The sequence below is a fragment of the Bubalus bubalis genome, chromosome 2 (genome assembly GCF_019923935.1).
Source record: "Bubalus bubalis isolate 160015118507 breed Murrah chromosome 2, NDDB_SH_1, whole genome shotgun sequence".
NCBI classification, from domain to species: Eukaryota; Metazoa; Chordata; class Mammalia; order Artiodactyla; family Bovidae; genus Bubalus; species Bubalus bubalis.
Window position 1 is genome coordinate 125548326 of NC_059158.1, and position 22361 is coordinate 125570686.

The 22361-nt window shown below is 40.9% G+C and overlaps 1 protein-coding gene across 17 annotated transcripts in view; it reads right to left on the bottom strand.

The window, feature by feature from the left end:
* Positions 1–19632, bottom strand: part of CLASP1 (cytoplasmic linker associated protein 1) — a 268954-nt gene extending 249322 nt beyond the window's left edge. For all 17 annotated transcript variants that reach the window (XM_044936544.2, XM_044936533.2, XM_044936541.2 and 14 more), the window contains exon 1: positions 19492–19632. The gene's annotated coding sequence lies outside the window, so the exon portion shown is untranslated. The remainder of the gene's footprint in view (positions 1–19491) is intronic.
* Between the last annotated feature and the right edge of the window lie 2729 nt (positions 19633–22361).

Genomic DNA, 22361 nt, shown 5'->3' on the forward strand with positions numbered 1-22361 from the left:
AATTTTCCTTGTGATTTCCTCTTTTATCCATTGGTGATTTAGGAATGCACTGTTTAATTTCCACACATCTGTGAACTTCCCAATTTCCCTCTGTTAGTGATACCTACTTTCATTCCACTGTAGTTCAGAGAACATACTTTAAATGACATCCATCCTTTTAAAGTTACTGAATCTTGTTTTATGGCACAACATATAATCTATCCAGGAGAATGTTTCACATGTACTTGTGAACAATGCGTACTCATTTTTATTGAATGTGGTGTTCTATAGGTGTCTGTCCCTTAATGATTCAAAAGAATCTATCTGCAACTAGATCACTTTTAAAAAAACAATTGCCAGTTATCCAAATCTTAAATTTTTCAGCGAATTCTCTGGCGATCGAGTGGTTAGGACTTGCACTTTCAATTCTGTGGCTTGGATTCAATCCCTGGTTGGGGAACTAAGATTCTGCAGACTGCATAGTGCAGCCAAAAAACAGATAAATCTTAAAATTTTCATATTATCCCCCATTTTTATACTGGCTAGTTACTCCATATATATATTTGTGCATATATATATATACACATATATGTGTATATATATATATGGACTTTCCTAGTGGCTCAGATGGTAAAGCATCCGCTTACAATGCAGGAGACCTGGGTTCGATCCCTGGGTTGGGAAGATCCCCTGGAGAAGGAAATGGCAACCCATTCCAGTACTCTTGCTTGGGAAATCCCATGGACGGAGGAGCCTGGTAGGCTACAATCCACAGGGTCGAAGAGTCGGACACAACTGAGCGACTTCACTTCACTTCAAATATGTATAGACGAGGTCTTCTCTTTAAAAATAGAAATCTCAGTTTTAAGCACCATATTAAGAGTTGGTTTCTAAGAGTGAAACATACCAAAAAGGTGAGCAGAAAAGAGCATATATACTCACACAAGAGATTTCCTAACAGGTTCTGAAACATTAAATCCCCAGGCTTAGGTGAATAAGAGGAGAGGAGAGCATTTGATACGCCATTTGATAGCATGACAGCTGACATGGCCATCCCAAATTTCCCAAGGGAGCTGGGTTACACCCATAAGAGAAAAAGAAAACCCTATTAAGTACTGGTTATTCAATGTAAAAACAGAAGGTGTAAGAGGGCTTGGGGTATAAAAAGCATGCAGAATTTTTTTCTGCTACTGAATAAAGAAGTCAAGCTATAGAGAAGTAACACAGCAATAGTTTAAAATATGGGTTTCATTTCAGCAATTCAAAATAAGCACAGGTACTTTACATTTGAATAGCACTTTCCAATCCACTAAGTGATTATACAAATGCTACCTTCTTTATTCCCCTACAAAACTTCTTTAAGACTGTTACTGTCGTGCCTACTTACAGATTCAGAAGCAAGGAAACTTCTAGGGTCACACAGTATGAAACAGAATCAATATTTGAATCTGAGCTTTTAATTCCAAATCCAGGACTATTTCCACCAGGTCACAGCTACTGCTTTCTCATCAAGAATACACACAACTCTCTATGTACTTTAGACCTGTGTATACATAACTTGGACTTCCCAGGTGGCTTAGTGGATAAAGAATCCACCTACAATTCAGGAGATGCGGATTCTATCCCTGGGTCAGGAAGATCCCCTGGAGGAGGGCACAGCAATCTACTCCACTATTCTTACCTGGAGAATTCCATGAACAGAGGAGATTGGCGGGCTACAGTCCATGGGGACGCATAGAGTCAGACACAACTGAAGTGACTTAGCACGTATGCACACATAACTTAGGAAAAAGATCTACAGAGGAAGCATACATACACCACACTTAATGATCCCAAAGTAACAGAATAGCCTGAACAGAGAGCAGCAACTCGTCCTGGCACAGCGACACATACTAAGCAGGGGCTCCAGAAACAAAGAACAAAGAGGAAGAACCACATGCACTCCCAGAAGTAAACCTAATTGTCAGCAATCCTTAGCTCGGAGAGCTCAGTACTTCCCACAGATGCCTATGGCGAGCTAAAGGTATGGTCAAAAGTGGGAAAGAAAAAGAAGAAAAAGGGTAACTCGTAACCACTGAGAGAAACTAGATGAAGGGTGAACAGAAACACTCTGTTACTATTTTTGCTACTTCCTGTGAATATATAATTATTCCAAAATGAAAAAATGAAAAAGTGAAAAAAATGCACATAATGTGGACAGGCTTAAGTTCACTGAACACCTAGCGTGCCAGCCAATTTGCCAGATGCTGCTGTCAATGAGCTCCAGGTCCACTAGGGAGGGAAAGACAAGTGAACAATCTATTTCAACACAGTATACCGCAGTGTTTTCCTGGAAGATCAGCTACTTTTCTGATGACTCCTCAGAAGACAAAGAAAAAAGAAAGACTACAACAGTGAAACAAACGTAAGAGAGCCCCAGGGAACGCTCTTACAGGTGCACTGCCATGAAAACATGCTCTATTACTCTCACCCCCAAATCATTTTCTTTGCTTCTTATTCCTTGCTCCAGAAAGATTCAGACTGGAAACACAGAACCTGATGAACTGAGAAGACCTACAGTCACAGAGCTTTCAATGATAAGGAATTCTGTACATGCTGAAGAAAAAAAATTTAAATAAGGCTTTACAGATTCATTTAATCATTGAATCTTATTAGGGTTAGCTTCCTATCTTTTCAGTGCAGTGTAAGTGACCTGGCAGAGAAAAATAATTGGCAACATCAGCTAAGTGACAAGGACACTGAAAACACAACTCCACATGTGGCTTCCAACCCATCAACCATTCAACGAGATTTCAAGCATACAGACTTTAAATCTGTACTTTACTAAGCTTACACATAATAGGTAGGGAAATTTTGCTGTATTTCTCAGATCAACTATAACAGAACACTGCTATTACGACAATAACATTTTTATATTCATATTTTCTGAATTTAGGGAAAAAATTTCCAAAAGAAAAGGACAAAAAGAGGTCTGTGCCTTGCCTATGTTAGTATGTACTGAACTGTACATAAAGATGCTCACTTTTCAAATTGAGTCGTGAGTGCCTCAATATTTTTCCAACATTGATTTACTCCTACTCATCACTAACATGGTTTTCTTTAAAATACAAAAAATAAACCTAACTCTAGTCCCACACTTAAACAAATCGCTTAAGGGCTTCCCTGATGGTTCAATGGTAAAGAATCTGCCTGACAGTGCAGGAGGCATGGGTTCCATCCCTGATCTGGGCAGATCCCACACGCCTGGGAACAACTAAGCCAGAGCACAACTATTGCACCTGTGCTCTAGAGCCCAGGAACCACAACTACTGAAGCCCACGCACCCAAGAGCTGATGCTCTGCAACAAAAGAAGCCACCACCACGAGACACCAACGCATCGCAACTAGAGAGCAGCCCCTGCTCTCCGCACCTGGAGAGTAGCCCCACTCTCCACAACTACAGAAAAGTCCGCACAGCATGAAGACCCAGCACAATCAAAAAAAAAAAAGAGTAAATAAATAATTTTTTAAACATCACTTAAGAATGTAATTTAATACAATCAAATACACATTTTAACACACTGTTGAGAATAAAATTCATAACTATCTGGGCAATTTGGAAACATCTATCAATAAGCTTTCAGTATTTGTCTTAATCCAAAAGGTCCAAAGCTAAGAATTCATTTAAGGAAATAATTTGTTAAGTACATTAAAATGTATAAAGTTGTTCACTGCAGCTGTTCATGAAAATTTGATGAAAGTAAATGTTTCAGAAAAGGAAATTCTAAAAGACATTGCAGTACATCCAAACAACAGCACACCATGAAGACACTGAAAACCAAAGTGAAAACACACACTTCTGGGCCTGGAAAAATATCTACAATCAATTCGGTGGGGGGAAAAAAAGCAAACTAGAAAACTACACATTTATGATTTTTTTGGTTGTTTGTTACATAAAAAATAGTCACTTACATTCTTGATGCACGGAAAAAGTATGGAAAGAAACACACCAAAGCATTCACACTCTATTTTTCTACAATGAAAATGTACTATTTATGTAATTTTTTAAAAAATATGTTAAACCCAGAAATAAACATACACACCTACAGTCAACTGACCTTCGACAAAGGACGTGGAATACACAATACAGCAACGACAGTTTTTTCAGCAAGTGGTTGTTGGGAAAGCTGGACAGCTGCATGCAAATCAATGAAGTTAGAACACACGCTCAAACCATACAAAAAATAAACTCAAAATGGCTTACAGACTTAAATACAAGACATGACATCATAAAACTTCTAGAAGAGAACATGGCCGAACTCTCTGACCTAAGTCACGGCAAGGTTTCCTTAGGTCAGTCCCCCAAAAAGAAACAAACAGGATCTAATCAAACTTACAAGCCTTTGCATAGCAAAGGAAATCATAAACAAAATTAAAAGACAATGTTCAGAATGAGAGGAAAAATTTGCAAATACTACTACCAAAAAGAGATTAATATCCAAAATACACAAACAGTTCTTACAACTCAATAACAAAAAAACAAAAACCTAAACAAAAAATAGGCAGAAGGCTTAAATAGACATTTCTCCAAAGAAGACATACAAATGACCAATAGACACACAAAAAGCTGCTCAATACTGCTGACTATTAGAGAAATGCTAATCAAAACTACAATGGGATATCACCTCACACTGGTCAGGATGACCAACAAAGTCTGTAAATAATCAATGCTGAAGAAGGTTTGGAGAAGAGGGAACCCTCCTACACTGTTGGTGGGAATGTAAATTGGTACAGTCACGATGGAGAGCAGTATGGAGTTTCCTTAAAAAAAACTAAAACTAGAGTTACCATACGATCCAGGAATCCCACTCATTGTCATATACCTGGAGAAAATTCTAATTTGAAAAGATACGTTCACCCCAATGTTCACAGCAGCGCTATTCACAATAACTAAGGCATAGAAACAAACTGAATGTCCACAGACAGATGAATGAAGATGTGGTACATGGATGCCATGGAACACTACTCAGTCAGTAAAGAATCAAATAATGCCATTTGCAGCAACATGGATGGACCTAGACATTTTCATACTAACCGCAGTCTGACAGAGAAAGACAAGTATCAGGACATCACTTGTATGTGGATCTAAAATATGATACAAATGAACTTATTTACAAAACAGACTCACAGACACAGAAAACAAACTTATGTTTGCCAAAAGGAAAAAGGGGTGGGGGAAGGATAAATTAGGGGTTTGGGACTAGCAGAGACACACTACTATATGTAAAATACACGGCCAACAAGGTCCTTCTGTATAGTACAAGGAACTATAATCAGTATGCTGTAATAAATCATAAGGAAAAGAATACAAGAAGATATATGGGTAATGGTATCACTTTGCTGTACACCAGAAACTAATACATTGTAAATCAACATACATCAATTAAAAATTTTTAAAAGAAAAGAAAATGCTGAAGTAACAGTGGTCCTGGGGAATTTCCTGGTGGTCCAATGGTTAAGAATTCCTCTTGCAACATAGGGGATGTGGTTCAACCCCTGGTCAGGGAACTAAAAACCCCACGTGCTGTGGAGCAACTAAGCCTGCACACCACAACTACTGAGCCTGTGAGCTCTGGAGTCTGTAATCTGCAACAAGAGAAGCTTGCATGCCCTAACAAGACGAGAGCTTGCACACCACAGCAAGACCCAGCACACAAAAAAATTTTAATTAAATAAATAAATAACAGTGGTCATAACAGAATATCACTGCCAGCCCGCACACGCACAGGTTATCTGGAAGACCATTTAAGAAGCTAGAAACTGCAGCTGCCTCTGGGAATGGGATGTGGAAGAATGATAAAAAGGGTGGAGGAAGGCTTACATTTCACTCTCTATCCTGGTGCATTTTTTAAACTTTCTTACCATGTACATATAGTATCTAGTCAAAGGAAATACACATTTTAACACATTAAGAAGTATGTTAATATTCTTTCCAGTATAAGCATAACTGGGTCCAATAAACACCAGAAAGTTATTTGTAAAGTCATAATGAACTAGAATCCTCAGTTCTAATGAACTAGTGAAAACTAATGAACTAGTATCATCAGTTACTACAAAGAACTGAAAAACATTTTAAAAGCTAGTCATTCAGCAAGCTGTCCATGGCCATCCCTACACTCATCTCTATAAGACAGCACTGCTAACACCAATGGGGAAGCAAGGGCTTCCCAGGTGGCGGTAGCGGTAAAGAACCTGCCTGCCAATGCAGGAGACCTAAGAGACACGAGTTTGATCCCTGGAGGAGGGCATGGCAACCCACCTCAGTATTCTTGCCTGGAGAATCCCATGGACAAAGAGCCTGGAGGGCTACAGTCCATAGTGTTGTAAAGAGTGGGAAAAGACTAAAGTGACTCAGTGTGCATGCAAAGGGAAGCAAGTGTATTTCCTAAGCTCTTTCAGTCCTGGAATTCTTGCAACATCAAAAACTGGCAACAACAACAACAACAAAAACTGGCAAAAAAACCCTCCCACAAGTAATAAGAAAAAAGTGCTCAATTCATTTTTGATCACTGAACTATAGACATATAGTTCAAAAATAACAAGACAGAGTCATACATGTCTACAAAACTACTCTTAGGTCATATGCTTCTATATAATTAGTTTGAAGTGTATTAACTACAGGATTCTCTTACTGCCATCTAGATTTTGTTAAAATCTCTAAGATGGATAATTGACAATATCTCTCACAATATTAATGATACAATTTTCAACCCAAATGTCAACTTGTAAGAATTTATTCATATACATGCAAAATAATTATAGGATTATTCTTCACAGCATAGTTTTATAAATGCAAAAGACTAGAAAAAACTAAATGTTCCTTAATAGAGGGCTGAGTAAATTATGGTATGCTATACAACCACATACTATTCAACCATACTCTTCATTTTCAAAAAACAAAGAAGCCTTTAATGTACAGACATAGACTAATTTCCAAGATACACTAATGTTAAAAAAAGAAAGCAAAATTCAATAGTCAACATCTGTACAAAATAGGAGAGTGGAGAGAAGGCATATATATGCACTATTTCACACACATAATGAATAACACTGGGGTCTCCAGGGGAGGGTGGATGGCAGACAGGAGAAGAGGAAGCCTGCATTTTAAATTATGTGTATGTATTATTTGTTGAAAAAAATAAATATTTTATAATTTTAATAATTTAATTCATTTAACTAGAAGTTCTCTCTTCTTTCTAGGTAATTTAAACAAATGAATGGAACTTTCACATACAAGATTTAAACTTGCTCATAAGGCCCACAAGAATACCTCGGAGGTATGCTTTAAAAAAAATTTTACAACCAATAATTCATGCAATAAGCTTGCAACTACAGTAAAAATTATATAATTTTAATAATGCCATAACTATCCAGAAGCCATCTCAATAGCAACCAAATTTCCAAAAGCACAATGTCTAATCCCCACACTCAAAATTCTAAAACTGAAAGATTAGTTGGTGATTCAAGTAAAGACCTGAAAATAGAAGAGTCTGGATTTTATGAAGACTCAGGTGGTTAGTTTCAGGCTTCTCTCAGCAAGGCTGCTTCCCTGGCCACTTCACATTAGACCATGGGGTTAACGTGGCTCCCTGTCCATTGTCACAAGCTCGGTCTCCAGCTAACACAGCTCTCTCATAAATGGAAGGCAACAGACAGGCCCCAGAGTGCCCAACCGGGGAGTGTGGACCTGTTCAGGGCCTCAGATTCTTCAGATGAAAGCAGGAAGGGACACATCCTTCCCCCACTCCAGATAAGCAGCCCTTCCTTCTTCAGTTCCCCATATGGATTCAACATACCCAACAGGGCACTCTAACCATCTCTTCAATTGTCCCCCTTCCTTGGAGTGGAGCTCTTTGGGAACAGGGCTGTCAGCCCCACCTTCTGTCCTCAGGCATAAACAGTGAAGTTTACTGAGGATTCTGATCAGGGTACACAGTCCATTCTCTACTAATTACCCAGATACACCCTAGAGTAACTCTCTTATTTTAACAGCAGTAGTTCTCATTAAGGACGCTCTGTGTTTTAGGCCCACTCGCATGAACATCTATGTATGCACTTTCTGCATCCCCTTCGGTCACCCATGCCACCCCAAAACAGATCTAGCAAGCAAATGATCACAAGATGTGTCTCATCTTCCAGGGCTTACTCACTCTTCCATGAGTCCACAAAATAATCACTATACAATTCAGCTGAACACTGTTATTCTGTCTAAACAAATGCTTTTTTGGCAATTTCAGAAATCAACTCCAAATTCTGAAATGACTGAGAGGATAAAAAGATTTTCCCATCATGTTCACTTTATAAATGCACTCACAGGCCACTGGCATTCACCACCATTAGGTGAGTTCAATCAGCAACAGGCTAAAATACCACCCTCATCAGCCAACATCAACTCCACAGGGAACAGCGGGGCACGAGCACATTTCTTTTTATAAAAGGCCACCCTCCTCTGAATGGGATCCCATGTCTGGACAGGGATCTATTAAATAATAAAAATACTTCATAAATCAGACTTTTTTAGACAAAGACATAGCTTTAGATTAAGATACACACCAGGCCCAAAGTCTCCATAAATAAGGCCAGAGGTAACAAAAGAAAACGGTCAGCATCTCTGTTTCCCACTCTCCCTGGCATAAGCCATTATTCCTACTAAGGGAGGTCAAGCTCTTGCTGAATCACTCTGTTGGTTGACAATTAGCTCGAAAGCATCTCAAGTACTGGGTTTGCTCTGGCCTCTCTGATGTTGTTACATCGTTCAGAACTAGAAAATACAAGAATAAAATAATTCCTTTCTTTGTTTTCACTGTTAATAATAAGGATCTGCTAAAATAAGCACTGGATGAATAACGAGAATCTCATGATAAAAGTGTTTATATAACAAGATGCTAAGAAATACCTACTTAGGAGTCAAAACCTACCAGAAAACAAAACAACCAAGGCCAACCTTTGAAATGAGCCTTCCCCTCCTGGGTATCTGGATGGCAGATTATAAAATGGACTCCCAAGGGAGGTCTGATCACTTAGGACAAGTAACATTAGACTTTTCGGAACACTAAAGAGTGTGAGGGAGGGAAATCTGATAATACAGACTCAGAGAGAAAGATCAGATACTTTTCCACCAGTTAACTTTTAGGATTTCTAGGCAAAAGAAGAATTTTCTAATGATACTTAATTTTCCTATTAGAAATTGATATACACTCATCACACAAATTTAAAATAATTTTTGAAATTAAGAGCATTTGTCAAAAATGAAAAGGCAAGATCTAGATATACAAAAATCACATCTAAAGTGAGTAAAATTCCCAATTTAAAACTCATCATAATCATAAATAACAAGTTAAAAATGTTTCAGTCATCCATGAAATGAACCCCACACTGTGCAGCCTGAGGTTTATCCATGTATCAAATGTCACATATAAAACAAATTCCTATGGCATTTGAAAGGTATCAATCCCCACATTTGGGAAGATGACTTAAAAGGACCTGAATTTTAAATCTTAAAGAACTTTATAATATATTGATCACTAATCTTTTAAGAATAATTTTCAGGAAATTCCATGGCAGTCCAGTGATTAAGACTTGGCACTTTCACTGCCGAGAGCCAGAGTTCAATCCCTGTTCAGGGAACCAGAAAAACAAAACAAAAACAAACAAACAAAAAAAAACCCACAAGTTTCAAAGTATAGCCAAAGAAAAGATTAATTTTCTGCAATTACCCAAATATATTTGCAAAGATCTAAGTTTAGCTTCACAATTCAGTCAATAAAACTTAAGCACATCCCTTACACAGTACTGAACTGGGCATTAGAGTGAATAGGGGAGAAAAGAAGGTTAGAAATTGAAAAACAAAGAAATATACAGTCTACTCTGAAGGTCCTTATAATCTACATTGGAACACGAGACTAGACATTTACTAAGTGTATCTTATGTGTCAGGCAGCAAAGCTATAATATACAACATCCATGAATCCTGTCACAAGGGAAGAAAGCAGGGAGGGGCAGGAGGGTGCTGAAATTGAGGCGGTGAGGTCAAAAACCCAAAGCACAACATACACGCCAAGTGATAACAGAGGATAAGTACAGTTTTCATTGTGCTGTGCTAACTCCCTTCAGTCTGACTGTCTGACTCTTTGCAACCCCATGGACTGAAGCCCACCAGACTCCTCTGTCCATGGGATTCTCTAGTCAAGAATTCTGGAGTGGGTTACCATTTCCTATGCTAGGGGACCTTGCCGACCCCTGGATCTAACCTGTATCTTTTGTGTCTCCTGCATTGGCAGGCGGGTCTTTACCACTAGCGCCACCTGGGAAGACTGGTGCTGGGACAACTGGACAGCCACGTACAAAACAACAAAGTTAGACCTGAACCTCACATCGTTTACACAGACTAACTCAAAATGGGTCACGAAGATGAATGAAGAGCTGGATCTATAAAACTCTAAGAAGAAAACATAAGAATAAATCTCCATGACCTTAGATGTGGCAATAGATCCTTAGATATAACATGAAAAGCATGAAAAAATTGATTAATTGGATTTCATCAAAATTACTAAGGACATTACCAAGAAAGTGGAAAGACAACCTACAGAATGAGTGGGAGAAAATATCTGCAATCATATATCTGGTAAGAGCTTAACGTTCAGAATATTTCAGTTCAGTTCAGTTCAGTCACTCAGTCATGTCCTACTCTTTGCAACCCCATGAATTGCAGCACGCTAGGCCTCCCTGTTCATCACCAGCTCCCGGAGTTCACCCAAACTCATGTGCATCGAGTGAGTGATGCCATCCAGCCATCTCATCCTCTGTCGTCCCCTTCTCCTCCTGCCTCCAATAAGACCTCCTAAAACTCTAAACCAAAAAGACACACATGTGCTCAATTGCTGCAGGCATGTCCAACTCTTTGCGACTCTATGGACTGTAGCCCACCAGGCTCTTCTGTCCAAGACATTCTCACAATCCAGTTTAAAAATGAGCAAAGGCCCATACCATATGGAAGCCTGTGCGCCTCAGAGCCCCACGCTCTACAACAAGAGAAGCCACTGCAATGAGAAGCCCGCACACCACAACTAGAGAGGACCCTCCTCTCACCACAACTGAGAAAGCCCGCGTGCAGCAATGAAAACTCAGTGCAGCCAAAAATAACTAACTAAATAAATAAAAATGGACAAAGGAGAACAGCAAGGTCTTACTGTATAGCACAGGGAACTATATTCAATATCTTGTAGTAAGCTATAATGGAAAAATATGAAAGTATATATACATATGTATAACTGACACACTTTGTTGTAAACCAGAAACACAACATTATAAATTAACTGTACTTCCATTTTTTTTTAATGGGCAAAAGATTTGCATGTATATTTCTCCAAAGAGGATATACAAAGTGTCAATAAGCACAAGAAAAGATGCTCAACACCTTAGTCAGTAGGGAAATAAAAATCAAAACCACAGTGAGTACTACTTCACACCTACTAAGATAGCTATAATTTTTAAAAAACAAACAGAGATAACCAGTGTTGACAAGGACATGGAGAAATTGAAACCCTTGTACAAAACTGCTGGAAATGTAAAAAGGTACAGCCACTGTGGAAAATCAGGCAGTTCCTCAAAAAGCTAAACATAGAATTATCACATGATTCAGTAATTCTACTCCTAGGTATACACTCAGAAGAATTAAAAACAGAGATTCAAACAAATTTGTGAACCAACATACATTACAGTCACAATAGTCAGAAAGTGGAAACAACCCAACTTCCAACAGCAGGTGAAGGGATAAATAAACTGGAGTGTTCATACAATTGAATATTATTACCAATTAAGAAGGAATAACATTCTGACACAGGTTACAATATAAATGAACCTTGAAAATATTGTTAAGTGAAATAAACTAGTCACAAAAGGACGTATAATTTCCAATTTAATGAAATAGCCAGAATAGGCAAATTCATAGAGACCAGGGCCTGAGAAAGTAGGAAGAATGAGGATTTACTGCTTACAGAGTTTCTGTTTGGGGTGATGGAAAAGATTTGGAAACAGACTGTGATGACTGCTGCCCAAAGTGAATGTTATTAATGCCACTCACCTGTATACTTTAAAATGGTTACAATAGCATATTTTGCCAAAGTAAAAAGAAAAAAAGAGTTTATATAAAGTCTTAAGGAGTCTGGCCTGTCCAAGGGTGGATCTCAAATCAAGGACTCAAGTCCAAAAGGGACTGTAGGTTCCCGATCCAACCAACCCTCATGGAAACCCTCATAAGAAGACTACATCCCTACATCCTTCCTAACCAGAGAAGAGGCCTCTCCAGATGCTGCCGGATGCTAGCAGCAGACTTTCCCCCAAGACTGCCCACTGACCTTTCCTGCAGGAAAAATAACCTGTGCTGGAAAAAACAGAGATAAGTGGAAAGGAAACTGAAGAATCCAAGAGCCAAAGCTGCATAACCATGGACAGATTACTCAAGTGCTCTAACTAAGGCTCAACTTCCTCTCATTGTAAAATGAAAATAGCATCTACCTTTAAATGCTGCCGTAAGACCTGCCAAAAGAGCACCCACGGCACCCAGTCTAGTGCCTGGCTCATGTTGGGTGTTCAGTCCATGATGTCTTACCACTGGGACAAGAGGTCTGTGTGCCACCCTTGGGCCAACCAAAGGCTTGGCAGGACATGGCTTGGGTCTGGAGAATTCTATGATTTTCAGAACTCTTAAATAAAACACAGATTTCAGAGAAGGAGCTGTTTCTATGCAGTTCAACGACTCTTGGAAAGACTGGCTTATTGTTTGCACAATGAACCGAGCTACTCTACATTAGGAAGGAAGCTGCTAGACAATTCACTTCTCTCTAGACAACAAGCCTCTGTTCACAACGAAGCCCTGCCTCGACCCACAGGAGAGACATGCTCTGTGGAGGAACTGAGCAGAAAGTCAGTTAGAAGGTCTGAGGCAGCTCTCAGGCTCTGGTGGCCTCAGCATCACTTGAAGAATCTGTTAAAGACACAGATGTCTCACCCCTGTTACCAAATATTCCAGTCACAAGGTATTTCAGCAAAGGCCCTTGAGCACAACTGTTCAAAGAAACACTTGAAGGGAAGGTACAGAGATGTCCTAAGACTACATTCTGATGTTGACAAACAGAGCAGTCTGCCTCACAAAGCAAGAGCCGTGTCTTCCTCCATGCCCATCGAAAAACACAGTAGCCGTGGCAACACAGGACATGGAAACCACGGACGTGAACGCGATCGCCTGCAGGTAAAATCCAATTCAACCTATATGCTCTATACTTCTCACAGGAAACAAAAAAGGTAAATTTTATTACCAGAACTTGGTAAAATTTTTGTCAAACACTCTTAAATTGCTGGGGTTATTATTAACTGATACAAGCTTTTGGTCAGCATTCAGGCAATATGTATCAAAAGTCACCCAATATTCTCACTTCTTAGAACTGATCCAAAGGAAACAACACAAAAAAGCACACTACATGGCAAAAACAGCCACTGCTGTAATATAGAGTATTATGTATCTTGATATATAATATATAAAAATATACATATACCTGCCTATCAAGGATCCTGGTTTACCAGGAATTTCCTGGCAGTCCAGTGGCTGGGAGTCCACTCTCACTGCCAAGGGCCCAGATTCAATCTCTGGTCAGGGAACTAAGACCCCACAAGTTGTGAGGCATAGCCAAAAAATAAGGATCCCAGTTTACCAAAATCTGCCATTATCAAATCAAATATGACAAAGCTATTAAAAATCAAAATGATGCACACTATGTCATTACACTGGAGATGGAAATGGCAACCTACTCCAGTATTCTTGCCTGGAAAATCCCACAGACAGAGGAACCTGGAGGGGCTGCAGTCCATGGGGTCGCAAAGAGTCGGACCCGACTGAGAGACTTCACTTTCACTTTCATTCATAAAACACAGAAGACCTAAAAAGACTTACTAAAAAACAGGGACATATGGATAGCACACTATGAAAAATCCTGGAGGTGGGGAAGTGGGGCAGGGGGACAAATGGGTGAAAGGTATCAACAGGTACAAACTTCTAGTTATAAAACAAATGTATGGCATGATGACCATAGTTTAACAATACTGTACTGTACATTTGAAAGTTTCTAATAGATTAAATTTTAAAAGTTCTCATCCAAGGAAAAAAAATTTTGTAAGGTGATGGATCTTGACTTATTGTGATCATTTCACAATATACAAAAATACTGAATCACTATGCTACACACTTGGAAACCAACATATTGTTGCATGTCAATTTTACTTCAATACATACAAAAAACGTGTTCGGATTACAGAATAAAAAAGAAGAAAAAACCCTGTGTTAGGATGGCTTGATATAGGTTTTCCCCTGTCTGGTCTCTCAACTTTCTGTATTATTGCCATATTATTGTAATAGGATTACAAATAAGTTTAACTCATTCTGCTTAGAAAGTTAACTGGACAACCTTTCTAGAGGTAGAAGGCAGATGCACTGACCTCAGTCATGCTGAATGAAGATAAACGCACCCAATCGTACCATGGTAGCAAGATGGGCACAGGCCAGTTCTAAATTTTCTTTCACAAAAAGATAAATCTTAACATATTCATTAACTATTAAACCTTAAATTTACATTTTTTAAAAAGCAAGTATAAACACATGAAGGAGAGAGGAAACCTGGTCTGGTGTATTTCACATGGCAAAAATGATCAGGCAACCTCAGAACCACAACTTCAATATAAGGTGTAAAAGTGATGTCGCTAAGAGACAATTTACACAAAAAGAACATCAGGCTGAGAAACTGAAGGCCCAGTTCTCATCCTCGTTCCACCATGTACTGGGATATAACTCCGAGGTCTTGGGTTCTCATTTGTAAATTGACAGGATAATCGTGGTATTTCCACTGCCTACCTCACGGGATTTTTTGAAGGGAACAAAGAAGATTAAGAATGTAAAAGTGTTTTGAAAATCCAGGGTTTGTTCCCTCAAATCTGGCTATTAGTGTTAGGAAGATTCCTACAAACAAGGGTAACCACGTTTAGGAGACACACTCCGAACTGATAATAAGAGGACGTATCGCCTGCCCTGGGGCTCAGCAGGATCTGGGGCCAGACCTTCCCCTTTACTTCCATGTTCAAATCTTTTAGGAGAATCTATGACTGTTACCTGGTAATTTTTTTAATTTGTAAAAGCAAATGCAATCACTGACAAAATTAACATAGAATGCAGGACTTTCAAACTGGGTTTTCCAGATTTACCTTAGGATTGTTAAAAAATTGTGGCTGCCCAGGCCCGACGAAGACTTAACTGACCAAAATCTCTGGGTGGCTAGCAATAAATAAGACCAGGCCATTTGTATTTTAAAACCCTCTCCAAGTGATTCTGGCAATGTGATAATTGCTTTTTTTTTTTTTTTTGGCCGCATCTTGTAGAATGCAGGATGTTAGTTCCCTGACCAGGGATCAAACCCATTATCCCTGCACTGGGAGCTCAGAGTCTTAACCACTGGACTCCAGGAAGTCCCAGTTACTGTTATTATTATTACATTAACTCTTACCATGAATACATGACAGGAAGTCCATATACTTACTCAGTATATGCCAGTCACTATTCTCAGCATCTTACATATGTTATCTCACTTCATCCTCACACAGCCCTATAAGAAGATGCTGCTATTAACACTGCCTGGCCTTCACCCTCCTTTTGTAGATGAAATTATTAAAATACAAAGAGATGATCTAACTGGCCCATGGCCCAAAGCCACAGGGCTAGGAAGTGGCAGAACCAGAAAGCTCACATGTCTGAAAATCCTTGATACAGTTTCCTAATCTAAGACAGGAACTATATATTCTGGTCAGCTCATATCAAATTCTGCTTTATTTCATATACTACATTTAAAGGACCATAACAAACAAGAGTTGTCTAAAGAGAGCACAGTGATATCTAGTTTAGGTGATATCAGTTTAAACCACAAAGGGACAAAGGGCCTAGGGCTGTTTACATACTTCAGCATCACAGGGACGGAATTTGTAACATTTTATCTGTCTCCTCCATTACACTGTGAGTGAGCCCTTGAGCGTGAGACCCATGTATGTCTTTTCAGCTATATCCTTGTGGTTCCTGAAAGTGAAAGTCGCTCAGTTGTGTCCAACTCTTTGCGATCCATGGACTATAGAGTCCACGGAATTCTCCAGTCCAGAATACTGGAGTGGGAAGCTGTTCCCTTCTCCTTGGGATCTTCCCAACCCAGGGATCAAACCCAGGTCTCCCACATGGCAGGCGGATTCTTGACCAGCTGAGCCACCAGGGAACTAAAGAAAGGGTTTAATAAATTAATCAATAAACCTAGAAAAGGCTTGATGACTGTCCTGGGAAATGAAAGACTATTTCATGGAAAAGAAACAGATTTGATTCATGTTGCTTCAGAAAGTACTAAGATCAACAGGCAAAGGGGAGGGGCAGAGTGGAGACAGTCTAGAATATCTTTCCAGCAATCAAGACCTGTCCAATGACAAGAAAGCAGGCAGCAGTTTGAGGCTCAAGACCAGAATACAGTAGACATAAGGCAGGATGTTGGACTATATGGCCTCAAAGAGCTCTTCCAAGGCTCCAATCCTTTTATTCTAAGTTAAGATACACTAGTTTATTCCTTCACACTTTCTACAGAGACTGGTTACACAAGGCCAGTAGTCCAAGCACAGAAGCTACTACAAAGTCTTCTACAAATTCCCAAGACCCTCAAGGACCTAGAGAAGAATAAATCACCAGAGGAATCTTCCCAGGAGGAAGGTAATGGATACAAGAGGAATCAACAAGGAGTGAGGAGACTTCCAGGCAAGAAACAGGAGAAAAGTCAACAAAAGTATTATGGAAGAAATGCTGCCATTTGAACACACTGAGCTACATCTTCAGGGATGCCTGTGGGAAAGTGGATCCCTAAAGATGCTTGTGGGAAAGTGGATTCTGTAGAGGTGCCATAAGAATCTGAGGAGCAGGAGCATTCAGCCTGGCAGTACTCGTCTGAGCTCAAAGAGGTGAAGAAAGTCCTGCAGTGTGAAGACACAGCTAACACTCAAAAAATCGTGGTGCTAAAAAGAAAAGGCCTTTAGAGGTCAGTTAACCAAACACACACACTCTTTATGGATGCTGACCTGGCTGCATTCAATAAAGAAGGGTTAGTTTACTTTCTTAAATTACATTTTACAAACCAAAGACTGAATCATCAGTGATTCTGTTTTCAAACATTATTTTCTGCTACTGTCTATTCTTTACACTATGTGACTACCACACTTGCAATCATCAAAGTTGTTATCAAAACTCAGCTCTGAGCCTAATGTTATCATCCCTTAAATGATTAAAACATTTACCAATAGTACTATGAAATAAAAAGCATTATCCATCAATCTAAAAAGCTACAACTTTATAAGTAGAAGATTGTTAAGAATAAACGGAGTCTGAAAAAATTATGTCTCAGGTACAAAAAACTATCTCACCCAACTTATAAACTGTGAGACTGAGCCATCTAAAAGAGGGGGGAGTGGAGAAAATGAACAAAGGATTAAAGGGAAATAAATCTAAATCCCAAACCAGTGAACAAAACATAATACATGTGAACAATAAACTTAATGGTCTTCTGGCCATTCATGTCTCAACATCCCTGTCAAACTATTTTAAGGATCTGAAATCTTGCTCTATAAAAAGCAAGTTCCCATCATCTGAACTACACTTAAGAGATTCTATGGCAGTAGTTACTCAAGCATAAAAACCAAGCTTCAGATTTTTGCTTCTTGTTAGTACAAAAAAATGTCTACCTCTTTCAGGTAAAGTTGAGCCTATGGCCAAAATCTTGGCACTCTAGGAGATTGAGGTTTTCAGTTCTAACACTAATTTAAGGTGCAAAGGCTTTTTCCCTGCTCACTACCACTTAGATTGTAACATGGAGATAAAATATTTGACAACTCCACCACCAACAGTCTCTTCAAAGGATTTCTGACTTTGATTAATCTTAGTTGGGAGAATACAAAACTACAGCTGAAAACTCCTCAACAAAAATTAAAACTTTAAAATCCTAAAACATCTACATGTTAGCTGATAAGCTATGAATTTCAGAAACTGAGCATTGAGTAACAACCGCTAAAAAAGGTGCAACTACACGATCTTACAAAGATGATAAGCAAACAGCTCACCAAAATTTAAATCTTTCTTAGCAAATGGAAAAGATAAGTAATATCCAGTAACTCTGGGACACTGTGATGTTATTTTTCTTATCTATACAGTCTCTGCATCAATGTTACTTTTCTCCACTCCCTTGACAAGCAAAAGGAGCCCACTGTCCAGGATTTCTCTGACCAAGACGACAGTAAATGTCACAATAACTGTAATAAAAGCAACAATTTCTAAAGCCATCATTTATACCAGATTCTGGCACTCAAACAGGGTGCAAGGGACATGGCAGCAAGCAACTATTTCTCACTTCTGACTCTTCTGCATCACTGCCTCCCAAAGGACTAGAGAATCTAGAGCTCTGGATGTCATATCTACGAATTTAAGTATCATCTTTAAAGAGCTCACAGGTTCTACAAATGGTCAACATTAATGAACGAACCTCACGACAGAGAAACTCATCCAGATGCAATAAAACATGTTTCAAAGCTCCACCTAATTTTTGTTTTTAATTTTAGGAATAAACACAAGTTGTTGTTGTTGTTGTTTTAAAATTATGTAATAAGTGAGACTCTGGAAAACCCCAGACTCATCCGAGGGGCTTGGAAAACGAGAAAGCAAAATGTGATGAGTTCCATTGTACCAACCAGGCTAACGTGCAAGATCACACACTCCTCTCCGTCAGAGCGTCCCTGCCAATACCGAAGAACAACAAAGGCAAGTTGAGGAGGCTGCACAAGGCTTAACTCAGCACTTGTCCGCTTTCCCAGCCTCCGAAGCAGCTCGCTGCGGGCCCGGGGACCTCGGCAGCCTGCGCATCCCGCCCGGCCCGCGCTCGGCTTTGTCTGGCCCGGCTGGACCCCTTCCCTCCCGATCTTTCTCCACACCCACCACTCGGCCAGTAGTAGTTGTGGGGGGTTTCTCCCTCTCCCTCTCGCCCCCTCCCCTCGCAAGCCCCGGCTCTTTTCAAACGCGGCTTCTCCTACCAGGCCCGAGACTCGGGTCGGGAAGGGGGCCCGGGGTGGGGTCCGGGAGAGAAGACAGAGGGGCACACAAAGCCAGGCTGACCCCAGACCCACCCCCAACCCCCTGCAAAGCCGCGTGGGATCAGCGATCTGCGGGCTGGATCAACAGTCCTCCACTCCCGTTCCCCGCCCAGCTCCCACCTAAGGGCCGCCCCCCTCCCCCCAAAGTGCACCCAAGAGCGGATGACAGCGCTGGACCTAGCCCCCACCCAGCTTCGGTGCCCACCACCGCGAGGGGGGGCAGGGGCCTGGGAGGCCTGGGGTCTACACACCCTCGCCCTAACCGAGCACTTACGGCCGTATTATTCGCTCCTGTTGCCGCTGCGGACCAGACGGCCGCCGCCTTCTCCTCCACCCCAATGAGGTTAAGCGCTTGGTGCGGGGATTAAAAAAAAAAAAAAAAAAAAAAAATTAGAAGCCCAGGGCGCCTGCGCAATGAGGTCTCCCTTTTTCCCCCTTACCGCCACGACCCGGCTGGACCATAGAGTGTGTAAACCGAGAGCAGAGAGGCGCCTGCTTCTCTATGGTAACGCCCGGCGCAGGCGCCGCCCTGGCTGCGACGGGATTCGGGACCTGCCAGTCCCTAGAGCTCTTGCCTACTCGGAGAACGTCAATTGGCCCTGATGGGGACCCGTAGGGAAAGGTTCTTTAAGAAAAGGGCGGCCAGGCTGGAGTTGGACCCCCGGTGAGTTGCGACAAAACTCAGGCTAGGCAGAGAGGATTGAATCTAAGCGGCCATGGCAGTAGGGCACCAGAAAGCAGGGAGCGTAGAGCTCAGGAAGAACCAGGAAAGCTCGGGTAAAAGGCGTCTAGCAAGAACTTCCTCCGGTGGGGGCGAGGAGGTCTTCTACCTGAGGGAACCGGCCTTTTACTTCTGGGTTACGCGCTCGGCGCACCATCTGGGCGTCCAGGGCGAAGGAAATTGTGCCTTGCGACTCTCCGTACCGAGGCTCCCCTTCACTTTTCGGGTAGGCGCGGGCGCTGGAGCCGGAAGCACAACTTTTTAACGGTTCTTTGCCCTCTTTGAAGCCGAGCCAGCCCTGGAAACTTCTCCTGGAAGCCTCGGAAACCCTGGAGACTTTCTTCCTTGAGTGCCTGCACAGAACAGGCGGCTTCCATCCCCTCTCTTGCCTTTCTCTTGGAAGAAGTGTGGGAGAGTGTCTCGGAGGTTTAAAAGCTGTGCAAGTTGCAGGGCTCTCCTTTAAGGATCTCGAAGGGCACACAGTTTTGCTGCGTCGGGCGCCTACCCTCACTTGTAATTTGACATTGAAAGCTTTCTTGAGATTGCACACTGCTCCGGGGAACCCACTCAGAGTGTGAGTTGGCTTCCCTCCGTCTCGATTCTCATGTCCGGAGCTCCTGCTAGTGGGGTGTGTGGACACCCATGAGACCTTACCTGTGAAGGTCCAGGACTTAGATGATGTGCTTGGAGAGACTCAGTTAAAACAAGACTTATGTAGACTCCTCTGTGGAGTGCAGGAAAGGGAGTGGACTGTGGGCTGAAGGAGTAGTGATGGCAAGTAGGAGGTGACTCCTGTATAGATCTAGAAAGAAGGACATCTTTTGGAGAAAGCACAAGCGACCTTTTGAAAACCGCTGCTGCTACTTGCTAAGTCACTTCAGTCGTGTCCGTCTCTGTGCGACCCCATAGACGCCAGCCGCTGGGTGGTGATAAAAGAGCTTTCCAGAGAAGATAGCATGGGGCAAGGGCTCAGGAGGCAGTGGACGTTTTACTGAGTGCCATGAAGAGAGCAGCCTAACTGAATTGGGGAAAGAAAAAAAAAAAAAGACAAGTGGAAAGTAATGTTGGTAACTAGGATTGGGAATGTTCAAGTTTTTAAATAGTTCTGGCCCCACCACGTGGCATGTGGGATTTTAGTTCCTTGACCACGGTAGAACCTGTGCCCCCTGCATTGAAGCTTATAGTTTTAACCTCTGGGCCGCCAGTTAGGTCCCAGGAATGTCTGATTTTTAATGTGATAAAATACACATGATATAAAATTTACCATTCATTTTTAAGTGTATAGTTATGTACATTTACACTGCTGTGCTACCGTCTTCAGAATTCAACTGTAGGAATCTGGAATCCTTTACCCTTTAAACAGCCCCGTCCCTATCCTGCCCCAGCCTCTGGCAACCACTCTTTTACTCTCTCTATAAATTTGACTGTTGAGGTTCCTCATGTAATTGGAATCATGTTCCTTTTGTGACTGACTTATTACACTATTTCACTGAGCATAATGTCCTGCTTTCATGTTGAAGCAGGTGTCAGAATTTCCCTGCCCCGCCTTTTTTGCCACATTATTCATTGTAATAATCTATAAATTCTTTGGGCTTCCTTTTTGACCACACCCCACAGCATTCAGGATCTTAACCAACCAGGAATGGAACCTCCTACAGTGGAAGCACTGAGTCTTAACCACTGGACTGCCAGAGACATCCCAGAATTTCCTTGCTTTTTAAAATTAAATAATATTCCATTGTATGTATGAGATATATATATATATATATTCCCAAAATGAACCTTTGGGTTACTTATACCGTTTGGCTACTGTGAATAATGCTTCTGTGAACAAAAGTGTACAAATATCTCTTTGAACTCTGCTTTCAATAGGATGGGGAATATTTTGAAATCAGGTAGAGAGATCTACATTGTTTTAGGTCCTCAGCTAGGGGTAGTAACATAGTGGAAGAACTGTGTTAGAAAGTGACCCTGAGTGTGGCAGCTCAATACAGTCTCCATTTATAGGAAGCATTTCGGAAGCTTTAATATATGCTAGGCATTGTACTACCGCTTTATGTAAATTATTGATATGTCATTGACTCCATAAAATAAGCAGCCAGTTATTAACATCATTTTACAAGTGAGGAAACCAAGGTTCTGGGATACAGATGGGCTGAGGGGAAGCTCACCAACCATACATATACACAAGTGATCAGAAAACAAACTTCTACAGGAGCTGGGCACCCATGGGCAGTGACTATTCACTTCTTTGGACAAGAATGCTAAAAAACAATAGTTTACATGTGAGAGGGAGGTTTCACAGGAGAAAGAATAGGCTAACAGCAAGAGCTTCCACTCTCAAATTACTGATGTGTAAAAAAGCTTAACACAGCAAATCTGCATTTTTCAATTTTCCTAAAAGAACACTCAAGTTTTAGTCC